Source organism: Dermacentor variabilis, chromosome 3 (genome assembly GCF_050947875.1).
Source record: "Dermacentor variabilis isolate Ectoservices chromosome 3, ASM5094787v1, whole genome shotgun sequence".
NCBI lineage: Eukaryota > Metazoa > Arthropoda > Arachnida > Ixodida > Ixodidae > Dermacentor > Dermacentor variabilis.
In genome coordinates this window covers 125,168,237-125,183,698 of record NC_134570.1, presented here as the reverse complement: position 1 = coordinate 125,183,698, position 15,462 = coordinate 125,168,237, and the positions used below count along the sequence as shown (strand labels likewise).

General features: G+C 43.1%; 1 long non-coding RNA gene across 1 annotated transcript in view; it reads left to right on the top strand.

Annotated features, from left to right (window-relative positions):
* Positions 1 to 14,830, top strand: part of LOC142574156 (uncharacterized) — a 45,187-nt gene extending 30,357 nt beyond the window's left edge. Inside the window, exons 2-4 of the long non-coding RNA XR_012826440.1 lie at positions 1,525 to 1,592; positions 8,767 to 8,866; positions 14,443 to 14,830. This is a non-coding gene — a long non-coding RNA (uncharacterized LOC142574156). The remainder of the gene's footprint in view (positions 1 to 1,524; positions 1,593 to 8,766; positions 8,867 to 14,442) is intronic.
* The last annotated feature ends 632 nt before the right edge of the window (positions 14,831 to 15,462 follow it).

Sequence of the window (15,462 nt, the reverse complement as noted above, 5' to 3'; positions counted from 1 at the left end):
ACAACGAAAGACCGATGGAACATTGCGCTACTGCGATTTTGAGCCCATATGTGTGCCGCTTGCAGAATAAATTTAGTTAGGAGATGGCGCTTCTGGTGTCTGTAGATTTTGTGCCTATTCACGTCGTCGTTTTGGCGCCATTGTATGTATTCAATGTAAATAGAACTTGCGCTTGGCTTGAGTTGGTTCTTGGTGATTGACATAATTTCCATATACTTGTAGTCGTGGGGTTGTCCCGTTTACATTTTGTGCATGTGTGTGTCTTGCGATCATTATGCCACTCATCATTGTATGTATTATAACACTACATAAAGCTACCAGTGCGTTAACGCCTGCGTGAATTTATAAAGATAACGCAAGTGCTGTGACAAGTTTTCCCGCGGACTGCGGATGACCACTAATGCGCATATTATTTAAGAAATTTAACCGTAACGTCACAGTTATAATCATTGGATTTCGTCTTCCCAAATTACTGATGCTGTGGACATGTTCTATATGCATGCAAACATCGCGTAACTCTTTATTATACAAAAAACAAGCATACTTAAAACTCATGCAGGTATTGTATGATGAAGTAATGTCGTTCAGTTTCTTAAAAAAATACTGTGGCGAATATTTTTACGCATTCTTTAGTTGTTTGTTAGCTCAGTTAACTTTGTTGAATTATTACAACTGCTTAACTACATCATTTGTTTCTGCTGAACAAATTGCAGAATTGCATTAGCGATCACGAGCTTTACACATCAGAAATATGTGGCCGTTAGCAAGAAATAAAAAAAAACGCTTACAGCTTCCAAGAATGAACGCGCCCAGGACTAGCTAAATGTCCCCGCTGTTTAATGTGAGATTGTGTCAAGGTAACGGACATGTATGTAGCTGAAGTAACGGCAGATGTTAACACCCAGAAAGTGTGAGTGCATACATAATGTCGCGGGGGCGCTTGCAAGGCCCACCAGGATCATAATTTTTCGAGAGTTACGCAGGAATTTGTGACGTAAGCGTTATTCGTCAGTAAACATTAGGCTGCGTTGACCACTGCGTAAGCCGCTGGAGAAGTACGCAGCTGCGCGGTTTGCACACATTAAATGCATGGAATTCGAAATTAGGCTGTCGCCTTGATTTTTTCGTGCGCTCGTTCTGAATGAGAAATAAAAGGAAAGTGAATTTTCTTCTTTTGTTTTGCTTCCTGCTCTTGAAGATTGCATGCGGTGCTATTTATAAAAGACGCTTTCGTCAAGCAGGGACGAGGTAGGTCCGAGCTCCGTCACCATTCGGCCGTGCACGAGGGTAAGTTGACTTCTGCGTTCTGCCGGAGCTCTGCTCTGCCAACTGGCACCATATGCGAGAATAATGACATGCAAATAGCGATGTGAGAGACGTCATGGTGCATCGAAATATTTTTTGTATTTGTGTCATCTAATCTACCGTTCTGTACAGAGGACGCTTTCGGTACCCTGTGGGAAATAAAGTAAAAAAAGTGTTTAAACACTATGAAGACAATTAAATCTGCATTCTCCTTTCCAGATCTGGAACCATGCATCTCGGAAGACACACCTGTTGCTTAATGCTGCTCGTCGCAGTTCTGGCTGCTGGTGAGGTTTTTGATTTTCGGTCCAACTGACCGCGGTCTTTTGAAGCAATAGGAAAAGAGCTGCACTGCTACCCTAAGCACTTTCACTGAACAGATGTTATCGTTGAATTGATTTTATTTAAATAAGTAATTGCCTGGCACCTCATTCCACTGCAGTAAAAAATGAGCAGTTTATTTTTGGGCAATTCAATAAATTTCGCAGTAAAACGAAAAAAAAGGTAAACAAAAATAGCGCATTTTACTCGTGGACGTGCCATCCTTCATGACGGCGTAACTGTGGGTTGAAAGTAATTGGCATATAAGTGCGACCTTACGATAGATTACGAACTCAAAACGCTGCAATCGCGCCTCAAAAAGCGCAGTATTACACATAATGTTATGCCGGCAATAAATGTGAAATAATGTCTCAAGCCACGATAAACCTTTGATTGGCCTTCTTTTTGTGTCTGACCTGTCTTTCAAAGCGTACAAGTTCACCGACCGTAAAAAAAAGTCGGTTACATTATAACAATTACAAAGACGCGCCACCCGATAAAACGTAGAGCACCTGTTTTTCACCTCTGAAAGAAAGCGGAACCATCTGGAATCCGCTAACAGCTTAACGACTTTGGTCGGATAATGTAAATGCCAGGCTAATTATACAATAGAAGCTAGCAGTTTCACGCTAAAATATTACCTTTTGGGTGAGCATTCCCATCAGGATGTCCTATAACATATGCCTAATCGTTCAGGTGTCATCCTGAAACCAGTGACACAGAGACCGATAAATACAGAGAAGAAAGTTGTTTCAATCATGCGAAACCTCTTGGCCTCGGGTAGATACGCAAACATAATTGGTTGGCGCATCTATGCAGTTTTTTTCTTAAATGGGCAGTATACATATTCTCGTAATTCTTTGGTTGTCACTGACTATAGGTGGCTGATCAATGGCTGCATGCATGATTTCTTTTTTCTTTTCTGAAACGTAGCGTCGAATTTGGAGGCAGGCTTATAGAAATTCACGATTCGGTCGGTGTTCCTTTCCTTACAGGACACAGATTGTGTATTGTACTTCCCTGTTACTCTGCTTTTCCTTCAACAATTCTTTGCTACTTAATCCCTGCAATGCCCTCTCCTTCGTACATGTCCGCATTCTTTCTAGTTCACTCATTGTCTCACTGCTTGCTGTACATCTAACTTATCGTTCTGCCTTTTATTCAACAGTGGCATAAACGTGTCTTTTTTTCTGCCTCTCTCTCTAGCCCCCTCGTGACAGTATCACTTGCGTGCTACTTTTTTGTCACCTTCCCAATTTTCTGCTTCACCAGGTAGTGTTTAGCGCACTGTCAGAGTTTATAGCACGTAGTAAGGTAGCTCCAACGCATACTTCAGCAAAGTCAGGCACGCAAACCTGACTTGGCTGCAGGCATGGTGAAAGCTACTCTAAAAGAAGCATTTCATATGTATTCCATGTTGCATGTGACGCTGCTCTTTGATGTCAGCTGCCCCGCGTTCCCCTTAACGCGCTTTCGCAGACAAAGGAACAATCTATGGGTTTCACTTGAAAACACTTTGATGGATTTTATGATTATTTTTATTCAGGAGGGAGCACCGACCAAAATGCTGACAGGTGCAACGAAGGTACGATGGTGAGTTCAATAGCATAGAATTGAATACTTTACTCGTTCGAAAACAAATCCGGATCCTGTGTTAGTTTGATTAAGCAGGAAGAGAAGGCATTATCGCGTGGTTACCCCTTTATGTAATGTAATTGCTCTCTGTAATCGGTTTTCTCGATGTAGGTGTAAAGACAGTCGTACAAACAACATCTATTAAGAAAAACAAGAACGTTGTGTTGTGTAATGCGCAGTACGCCGTCGATATTAAAGAAATTCTTGTTAAAGCAATTTCATTCGGAAGGCGCATCGTTTTTATTGACTACGACGTATTCGTTGCGTCAGACGTTTCGTTTATTTTTTATGTTCTCTTTAATCTCCACGGGAACCATTATTTAGCACGATGAGAAGTAACCAAAATTTTGCGAGATAGATGCCCTCTTAGCTTGCCAGCGTGCAATAACAGTTAAGCGCCTTCATTTGCACAGTTAACCCTGCAAACAAATGAAGTGCCACCTCTTTCCTTTAAATAGAGAGTGAAGTATTGCAATCGTGACACGTGACAGACACGCACAATCGACTACGGTGGCTTTGTTGGCACGTCACCGCCGATAGCCGCCTTGCGAGAGAGACGCCGATTCAGCCAGTGCATATGCTATGCTGAGCGAGGGTACGGCCTGTTTTTGCCTTCTTAAGGCATGTGCAAATGTCCGAATTCATCTAGAAACTACAGAAGCGTCGGTCTTGGGAAATCACCCTCGCATTCTTTTCGGAATCTAAAGCCGGGTTTTTCGTCGGTATGCAATGAAGAACAGGGTCAAGCTCAGTGTACGTTGTGACGACGACGATGAGATTGCTATAGAGTGCACTTTTGCATTGGGACGAGCAGCGGGTGCCTGCGCGCGCTTTTGAATCAGACACATTCCATCGGTGCATTAAACATTTCTGCAATCTTTGCGGCAGCTTCTATTATAAAAGGCAGGTTTTAAGTCTCCATACCTTGGACTCATTGCTTTCATTGCTAAAGCTCACTCGTGTATAGCGTCCAACTACAGTTCCGCTTACAGCACGACCGCTATCGCCTAATCACTACGCCATATAATCTGTATCCCACAATGCGAGCAGTTCAGCGTCGTGGGTAAGCGCACGTACAAGGATTCGTACCGCGGATGTGATATCACTTTGGCATGAAAAGAAACGCAGCATAACGAGTTTTCACCGTCCTGAGGTCCCACCACCTCTGTCCCTTTTTTCGAGAAATCTTCTAACATTATCTTCCTCTTTAGTACCGCTTATCTGCCTGATGATGATCATAGTGATATTAAATGAACCCCGCTTGCAAACTAAGCACCGGCATACAAACAGCCCCCTTGCCTGCTTGAGCTAACTTGGTTTTGATATCTTTGTTACAGTCTAACATTTTACTTATCTCCATACTATCTTTGAAAGTTGCTCAAGTGAACACTCAAGTGTTTCTTGCTTTCTTTCATGACTACTCTAGACACTACTTGCTTATCTCGAACGCTGACCGTTGAATTGTCCCATCAGCTTTGAATCCTTGCGCATATGGAGGGAGGACGTTTGGTGCGGTTGAGGCTGAATTTGAATTCATCGGTATTCCATTACATTGCGCCCAGCTGTCTCCGGACTTTTTCTGCGGCTTACAACTTCTTCGCCCTCTCGGGAGTATTTCAATCCTCTGTGCTTTTGTCTCAAGCAACAAACTCCGGGTCTAGAAAAGATAGAGAATGTTGTGCGGCTAAGGCAATTTGCATGGCTCCTCTCAAAAGTTACATTTACCGAGCATGAACGTTCGTTTTTCTGAGTTCCTCAGGACGTTAATTTCGGCTTTCGCAACAGGCCGTCTCCCCTCTAAAGAGAAGGCTGCCCACAATCGCATTTCCGCTTGAGCAAGGACCACTTTTTCATAAATGTGGGAAAATTGTAGAGCTTACCAGTGGATTACCCTCATAATGGGCATCCATGTACTTATTCTCTTATCTTAACCTTTCATTAAACCGCTCGACGCAACCAGCTAAATCGCATTGATCCTCCGCGTTCATCTCACAAATTCACTCAACAAGGCTACCACTACCTTGTATTGCATAGAACATTCAAAATTATCTTCCATTCGTGCCACTCAGCCACAACAATATTGGTTGGCGTGACAAAAATTGATGTGCTACATCTCCATGTAGCTTAAAAATTCTGAGCGAGAAAACCACTCATTTATTAAAAAAAATAGAAACATTGCGTCGGAATAGTAAAGGACTTAAATTAGAAAGTATCACTTTATGGATATTTAAACATACTTGCCTTGTCTGTTACAACATTGGACGCGAAGTACTGGAAGTAGACTTCTCCATAAACAATGGTGGCCGTACACATGATGGCCAACCTTTCATTCATGGTCCTAAGCTCGCAAACAGTGAACACGTCGAAGTGACAATACAGTACCAATGATAGAAAAATCACCGCGTCCGCTCTTTCCTTACTTTGCGACTAAGACGACGTCCACCATATTGTGTAGGTCAAACAAAATCTGTGAGAAACCGCACATGCAAAATTTTACATATCCCTTCTAAGGTGCGGACCTTACCTTACGCTAAAACTGTAAACGGCAGTCTTTTAATTTACCCTCTGTGTCACCTCTGTCTGTTCCTATTTAGTTTTATTAGTTCCATGAAAATGCTAAAGTTACAAATTTTCATTCTAGCAAGGAAGTACGTGGTGGCGCGGACTTATAGAAGCTGGACGTACATGAAGAAGAAACTGGATTACGTTCTCAGTTTGATGCCTTTTTTCTTTTCTTTACCACATTTGTGTAGTGGTATAACATGCGTCTCTAGAAAAATACTTAACAAAACCAGTGACGTAACCAGAAAGTCTTTTCGGGGGAGAGGAGCGGGCGGGCACCCCCTTGACCCACGACTGGGAGATAGCGGACGGCAGCCTGGAGAGGCCGCACCAGGCTGTCTATCAAGTAGACGCTTCCAAATTCTGAGTTTAGCGGGTTTTCCCTGAGTTCCCTTGCGAAATTCGGTGAATGACACAGAACTTTGTTTTATCTGAAAACGCGCTGACACCAAGTCATGCGATGCTGTCACTCTCTAGTATGCGTGTAAAAAAGTAAAGAAACAACTTAATCCTATTTGAATAGTGAGGAGTAGTGTTTATCTTATTGAATAAGAAAACAGAAGAAAGAGGTTAGGAAAATGGACATCGAATAAAATATATTAAAAAAAAGATGTTAAAACCCATTCCAAATAGAGTGGAACATCTTTAAATACGTACAAATATGAGATTCATGCAGAAACAAATATTTTCGAATATGAGTATTTTCTATCAACTGATAGAAAGCTCATTGGTGTGATGCCCGAACTTTGTCACAAGTGAGATTCTTTCTCAGCAGTTGATAAGCCAACGTCAACAGTCCTGACATACTCTGAGGCTGCGCACAACGCCTCCATGTTGCGTTTCACTAGTTTGATAAGATTGTTTTGGTTCGGATGAGGCCCACCTGCATTTCGGTGTGAGCCCAGACTGTTTTATGAGCTGAAGCTCCTTCAAAAAAGCGGCGACACACTTTTTTTCCCGTTCATTCTTTTATGCCTCATTTCTTTCTCTTCACGTCCTCCATCCGCCGCGCGTTCGCCCCATGGACAATATGAAGCATCCTCTTGGTCAGTTTTACAGTCAAGGTCCAATTTTTCAGACTCCTTAGGGGCCGCGAAAACGTCCGAAAAATCCGGCGGTCTGAAAAAATATATGCATGTCTCTTACTGTCCTTAAGTGCTCAAATCACTACAGTAATCTCTGAAAAAGCTCCGAAGGCCTGCCAGTAGACCTATTAGGCATGTCGGGGCTCGTACTATGAGAGGTACGGCAGGTGCACACGTGTATAATTAAGGAATTCATGCTGTGTCCCGCGACAATTTCTCCTCCACACTCTTCTTAAGCTTCACAGCAGTACTTTGCTTATGATTCTCCGCGTAAGATGTTTGCAGGGACGACATGGCCACAATTAGTACATGACCGGGGTTCTTGGAAAAGTATGGGAGAGGCCTTTGCCCTGCAGTGGGCGTAACCAAGCTGATGATGATGATGACTCATGCGAAGCTGACTTGCGAAAACCGGCATTATGAAACGCGTTGATTTTTCTGAGATCCGAAGCCAGTCGCGAAGATCACAAAAGCGGAGTTAGTGCTGGTAAGAAGCTTAATAGTGAACGTCGAAGGAGCTAGGCATTGCCGCAGTGGTGGCTACCTAGCCAGCGCACCTGCATGCGAGAGGCGAGATAATCAAAATGGTGGGGGTGGCGGCTTTGATTAATGCCGTTTCGAGCCTACAATGCCTCCAAGAAGTCCACAAAATTCGACAGACAAGAGTTCTGGCGTCCGAAATTTCAGACGTTTTTGGGGATTCACTCTATGGTATACGTGGTCGTGCCGCGAAGCCGTCCGAATTATCGGGCGTGTCCGAAAAATCTGACGTCCGCAAAATCAGGCTTCAGGAAAGTCGGTCGCTGACTGTACACTGGCAACTCCTCCATCCAAGGGCACGGCGTCAAAGACGATTCGTTACGATTTCTTTACTTTGCTCGAGCCAGCAATACCGCGACTTTCGTTCTCTTTCCACAAAAATGTCTCTGTTTGGCCCGAAAAGCGAAGCATCAATTGCGATAGCAAATTAGCAGGGAGCCATACGAAGTAAGGGCGGTACTATTATCGGCCGTATCAACGTGTAACCATTCACTTGCTAACTAAATTAAAAGCATGCTGTTGGCACCCACGGCAAACATGAACACATCACACTTGATGACCGCAGACACGCGCTGTCAAAACGCTGGCGTGAAGAAACGTGGCAGCACCAGCGAGCGAAATTACTTTTATACTGTCTATTGCTTCATCGCAAAGTAAGCGCCGAGAACACACCGCACGTACAAAGCTACGAGCCACTGACGCACCCAGACTCTGACTGAAACGCATTCGCTTTCAAGATACGGCCGTGCGAATGCGCGTAGCCGGCACATGCGCAGCTGCAGCTGCAGAACAATGCCGCCCCCCCTTCCCTCCCCTCGACCCGGTGCCTCGCAGCTTTGAGTACCACGAGCGCGACGGAAGACGGCGCACTTCCTGCCCGCTTTCCTCCTTTTCGCGGAGGCGAGATTCAGTGGCGATCGACGGCTCGCCTCGCACCGTTTCGCTCACAAATACAGCGTATGGCACGAGGCGAAGGTGTTATCGCCCTTGGACTTTATAAGGAACATCACGGCGACGGCAGAAATGCGCCTGGAGTGCTCATATAATTGCTATGGCAAAAAAATTACAGCAATTTTTTTCTAAAGAAAGACCAATTCCCTGAGTTTTTCCGGAGTATTTCAAGACTATTCAATATCCCTGACAATTTCCGGTTTTTAGACACCCTGCGCAGCACACTAACCCAGAAATTGCGGGTTAGTACTACATATAACGATCAATATATATTTGTAACTAGTAAATAGAACTTTATATCGCACTTTTTGCGACCTTTACGCCGATGTAAAAAGTAAATAAAAACGATGTCTGCGTCTTTCTCCAGAGCGAAAAGGAGGAGCACTCCGAAGAGCTTGGGTGTCGTGGCCGATCACAGCGTGACCACAACCGTTTCCTGGCTCGCAGGGATGGCGCCATGGAATCTGGTAGGCGTATTTTCACGGAAGAAAGTAACTGTGAATGCAAGTTTGTGGGACTTCAATTCTAGTTGGGTGATTGACCCGTGTAAGGTAGTAAGTTCTTCAACATTGCTCCCAATAGCCAGGAAACTTAAAGGTGTTAAGCGTTTAAGAAGCAGTCGAGTGAATGGACTTCACAAATCCTTACAGGGATGGAATAGGGAGACAAGGTTGCAGCACGTTACCCCTGGCAACAGTCGTGTTTTTTTTTATGACGATTCTTTCTTTGGGCACTATTCAGTTGCACCATGTATTTAAAAATATGCTTCAGTAACGTGTTTACGGCAGCATGCTTTATGCATCTTTTCTGGCGGCAACTGCTTGCTGGCTTGTGTTGTTTGAGAATGTACTTACATGAACATGCTTGTGTAACATTACCGTATATTGCAATATTTGTCCAAAAAGAATTACCCATCTTATCAAAGCAACTTTAGCGGTATTTCCGTGCAGAAAGAAAGAAGACGTAACGATGCGATTACCATCTCAAATCACATGAAACTATATGCTTGTTTACGTGCAGATCGACTTAAAACTCAACAGTAAATTTCTCCAAAGCTTATTATTATAACATGCGCTGCCATACTCGTGTACGGCAGTCCATATATACTACAAATATTTACGGAAATATTCGTGCCTTCCGAAAGACAGTCAGAGGTGCACGTTGAGCATGCGAAGACGATGTACCACGAGGTCGTAGAACAGTGTCTAACGCAGGGCCAGAAAGACCTTTAATGCTTCAATAGACTCACTAATGTCTGGTAGACCACTTTTTGTAATCGTTGATGTTTTGTTCACACGATTTCCGAATTTTTAGAATATTACAGGAGTCGAATTTATAGTATATAATACATCGCCTTCCTCATTAATAGAAGTTCCCCACTTGCCAGTTGTGTGGGCCTTATTCAATAAAGTTCATTCCTTAAAAACGTCACTGTACAAGTAAGTGATGCTCTAAATGAATTATAATTGAAATTGTTCATTACACCAACCCCCTGGTTTGAATATGTTGATGTAAAGCATTTTCGACTTAAAGCTAATTTCATAGCAAAGAATTTACTGGCATAATAATTATTTTTTTGTCTAATATGACAAATATGACATCTTGTCATGCTAAATATGACATGAACAACACTGTACTGAAAGTATATTATCTAAAATGGCTTTTACTGAATCTGAGCCACACACTGCCGGTTATTTATTTATTTATTTATTTATTTATTTATTTATTTATGTATTTATTTATTTATTTATTTATTTATTTATTTATTTATATTGTATTTTCAAGAGCCGCAGGGGTTACAGAAGGGAGTGGAAGGAAATACAGAACATGTGCACATAACAGGGTATAATAATAAAAGAATAGAAAAAATAAAATATACAGAAAACACACAAAATAAGCAATAAGAAAATAAACAAGATATAGGTAGATGCATTATTTAATTGGTCCTGCCTTTTTTCGAAGTTCATTTTCAAGATGGCTTCCCTTTTTGTGACCATCCGTAATGCCTGTTTGCAGTGCCGTGTATTAAGTTTTTTTATACCTTACAGAATTTTACAAAATTTGCAGCGTATCAACCCTTTGCAGATGATATAGGCGGCATTAATGCAATTAGCAATATGTATTATTATGGGATGTGTAATTAGTGCTGAAACATCTTATACGCTATGATCATTATGAAGAAGTGCAGTGCATACCCAGTGACATATGCCTTGTGACCCAATTTTTCGTTGAAATGCTTCACTGAAGGGTGACACATACCCAGTCACCCAAGTTGACGTTAAATAGGTTCACTGATTATGTAGGGAAAATGAGACATCCACCTAATCGTACCAATTGCTACAATGGAAACCCAAATGGGTTCGTCGAGAGAAAAGCCTCGCAGTTGAAGAAAAATTCGTCCTGGTCCGGGACTGGAGCCCGGGACTGGAGCCCGGGACCACCGCCTTTTCGGGGCAGCCGCTCTACCTCCTGAGCTAACCAGGCAGCTTGCAGATGGCAAGGCGAAGTCAGATTTATCGACAACGTCAAACGTCAAACACTTGTCTTTACCCGCCGTGGTTGCTCAGCGGCTATGGTGTTGGGCTGCTGAGCATGAGGTCGCGGGATCGAATCCTGGCCACGGCGGCCGCATTTAGATGGGGGCGAAATGCGAAAACACCCGTGTACTTAGATTAAGGTGCGCGTTAAAGAACCCAGGTGGTCGAAATTTCCGGAGTCCTCCACTACGGCGTGCCTCATAATCAGAAAGTGGTTTTGGCACGTAAAACCCTATAATTTAAAAAAAGCAATTGTCTTTGCTTCGAGTTGTTCACAAATTCGACTTCGCTCTGCCATCTTCTAGCCGCCTGGTTAGCTCAGATGGTAGAGCGGCTTCCCCGGAAAGGCGGTGGTCCTGGGTTCGAGTCCCGGACCAGGACGAATTTTTCTTCAACTGCGATGCTTTTCTTTCGAGGAACCCGTAAAGATTTCCTTTGTAGCAATTGCTAAGATTGGGTGGATGTCTCATTTTCCCTTTATTAATTATTTCCCTCCACCTGGCGGGTTTCCGCAGAACTATTACGTCAAAGGTTCACTGAATAGTGGCACATACCCATTGTCACAAACAGACCTAGGTTGGCATGAAATAGTTACATGCCAGGTGTCACCAACTCAGTGACCCAGGTCGGTCCGAAAGTTGTTTTCGAACTCAGTTACTTGAGCGCAGCAGCCCAATACTCTCGCCATTGAACCGGGGATCGAAGTTGGCGGGAAAGAGATTAATCGAGGACAGACAGACATACATAGGCATACCGCTGACTAGGTGCAGTTCCCTAAAAATATTACTAGCATGAAAAATCACTTATGGCAGATAGCACAATGTAGTCCTTGAACTGGATTCCTGGAAGAGGCAACATATCCTATCTCGAAAAAATCGATTCTAATCAACTCACGACCGAAATTTTACTTAATCTCGAAATCACTTTATTATAGCGCATACAGCAATTTACGAATTGCAGCCGACTTGTCGGAGTGCGTGTCCACTTGAATATCCTAATCTAGTCCTGAATCTAGTCCTGTAACTAGATTTCTCGAAGAGGCAACATTTACTTTCACGAAAAATGCAGATTCAGATCGACTGATGACCAAAATATTAGTAAATAATTTCTAATTACATGACAGCACATACCGCAATTTATGAATTGCAGCCCGCTTGTTTTTAAGGCGTGTACACTTGAAAATCTTAAGGTAGAAACCAGGGGCGGAATTCACTGAGCAAACTAACGAACAAATTTTGGCGTAAGAAAATTCTTAAGAGAAATGCGTATTCACAAAGCTAAAACTGTTCGTAAAATCAGCAAGCTTGCGATGCCCGCTGCTACAAAGACGAGTGTTGTAGTCTAAGAAAGGTGTCTATGCAATGGTAGCCAGGGCACGAACATTAGTACTTGCGCCAGTAATAAGCGTAAGTCGATTCACAAAACCAAAACAGTCGTCCTAGCTCCCGAAGAAGAAATTTCTACGACAGGGGGTTAGCAGTCATACGAACATATTTACGTCTCTGTTGAACAAGGTGCTGCGCGATACAAACATGGACGTCTCGTCCATATTTTTATTGCGTAGCACCTTGCTTAACGATATACCGCTGACTCGCTCATGAACATGCACTATTCATAATTATGTCCATCTGCGCAGCTCGAGCTGACGCGGCTAAACGTTGGAACGCGCTATTGCGGCTGATTGGCCATAGGCCACACCTGATAGCCGAGGATGGCACGTGCTTATACCTTTGTGGCGCACTCTGATTTGTCGTCTCAACGTGCATTGAACAGTTCAGTTTATACTTGTATTGGGCGTGCACTGTTGTGGAAGGCAATAACAATCGCGAAGGTATCGCGACTGGTATCGCGAAGTGAACAATGTGAAGCGTGCACGACGCTGAGTGTGGTCATTGAAACGCGTGGTATTTTTAAGGTATGCATTTGTTGCGTCGCTCTAATTATGGTATGTTTTTCACATTCCCGGCGGTGCACAGTTTGACCACTTCATTCAATGCGTTTGGACAAAGCCACGGCTTTGTGTGTGATTAGTGCTGTACGTGCATATCGTATGGGTTACACTGAAGGACGGCATGAACTTCACATCAAAGCCGCGGTACTCGCAGCATCCGGCTGTCAACAAAAAGAAATTCTTTCATGTATTTGCAGCCTCCATATTTACGTTCAGCCACAGTGAACGCATCCGCAACTCCTCAGGCATCGGCTCTACCTCATTGATAGTTCCGGCTTCAAATGTTTTAGTTATGCGAAAGAAAAGCGGAAAAATACTTATCGAGAAAGCGGTCAGGCGAAGCTACACAATCTATCCAATAATATTGATTGCATGCTTAGAAGAAATATCCAAGCTGTTAGATTGGGAAGGATTAGGCGAATGTCTGAAGACGGCGAATGTCTCAAGAATGTTTAGCTTTCCGATGACATTGTCCTATTCAGCAACGCTGGGGACATATTGCAACAATTGATTTAGGAGCTTAACTGAGGGAGGGCAAGAGTAGCTTGAATATTATTATGCAGTATGGAAAGATAATATTGAATAAACTGTCAAGCGAAGAAATATTTATGGTGAGCAGTAAGCCTCTAGAGTGTGTGCAGGAGTAAGCTTATCTAAGTCAAAACTCATAGGGAACGCAGATCATGAGAAGGAAATTTACAAAAGATTGAAAATGTGTCGGAGCGCATAGGGCCGGCATTACCACATCTTCACTAGTAGCTTGCCGCTGTCGTTGGCAGCAAAAGTGTCGAATCAGTGCATCCTTCAAGTACTATCATATCGAAGCGAGCGCGCTTTTCGTTGTCGGTTGGCGTTGGCGACATCGTCAACCAGTCCCTTATACGGTACCAGGCTGCCGCGAGAGCTGATATTGAGCCTATGCGTGGCGTTACAACCGCACCTACAACCGTGTGCAGCGCAATCACATAACATACCAATGAAGATACGGGTACTGGTCGCCTTTTTTTGAGACCCTATGATCTATACATTATGGAGCGTTGTTTTTTTTCTGCCTTGCCGAAATTACATCAAAATAAAGAAATTGAGTCGCTTTTTAATATGGTGGTGGTGGTGCTGGTGACGTCCACAGGTGGTGTTAGCATGGCAGACCTGCCCAGCGATTGCTCCGCATGAGCGTCTCTTTCCGCCCCAAGTATGTCACCTCTTGTTCATCACTCATGTCCCTCGCAGGTAATGAGAAGGATGCGTGGAACATCCAATGTCGTTCTTTTGACGGTGATGCGGTGAATGTGTGCGCGTGGTTGCGCTTGTCGGTTCTGCAGCAGACGCCAGGAAGCGGAAGCTGTCTAATAGGGCTGTGTAGTGACTTGTGATTTGCTCAATAACCAAATTTTTTATTGAATAACAACAGCAATTTTTAAGAATTCTGTGTGGAAAAACAAGCTGTCGGTACTTTACAACTTACAACTCTGATTGAAGTACTACTTGAATTTGAAGAGATTACAGACCGAGAACAAACTTTCGATATGAAGTGCCGACCATCTCTCTTTTGAAGGCGAAGAGGGCTCCGAAGAGGACCGGGCATTTAAACGGTACCCTCCGCTATCCAGGCCGTACGGCGATGGAGGATGGAGGTCCATGGAAAAAAGAAAGCTGTTCATGTAAATAAATGTGAATAACTGGTCTACCTAATTTAACAATAAAGGGAGTACTTTCACAGCATGGACATGCCGGTGTACTGTCGGTGATGTTAAGACGGCCTCTATGGAAGCACCATGGCTAAGGCGTTCTTCTGTCGTGCGTCTTCCGCTCTTCGATTGTGAATGCTTTCTGCTTGGGCATCAAAAAAAGATATAAAAAAGGTTGCCGAGCAAGAAGAATATTGCAAAATAGTCTAACCTTCGTTCGAACATATGAAGCCAAAAGTTGCATAGGTAGAAAGTTATGAAATCTTATTGTGGCAACATATGGCTATGTTCGTAATTATCCCGGTAATCATCAGATTCTGCCTCTGACGAACAAATTATGCTATTACAAGTAGAACGGCATGAAATAATGCGTGGCGACATAGGGCTATTTTCCTAACTATCCAAACAATGATCAGATCCTACATATGGTGAAAGTACTTCAATTTTACAAGTCGAACGTTATGAAATAGTATTGCAGCAACGTACGGCTATATTTTTTATTTCTCCATAGAATGATCATATATTCTGCATTTGGAGAAAATACTGTTATTTCGGATATTGTTGTTTTTCAACATGTGGTAAACATTGAAATCGTTGCGTGCGGTTGTATTACACGCATTAAAGGAAACTCTTCTATCCATTGTCTTTGTTTGTTTGGTGTCCTTGTTTGTTGGCTTCTCATTATATGTGTAATAAAAATTGGGCCCCTCGGTTAACCACCCTTTCATATCGTTCTTCTATCCATTATAAGTTCAACCAAACACTCGCAGCATTATACTGGGTGCGTCGTGTAACTAAAACCAAACTTGAAATCTAAAATGGCGCTCGTTAGATGAATGAGAACAATGCTGTGTCGTTCGCAGTCATCTTGAGTTCCTTAAAATAAT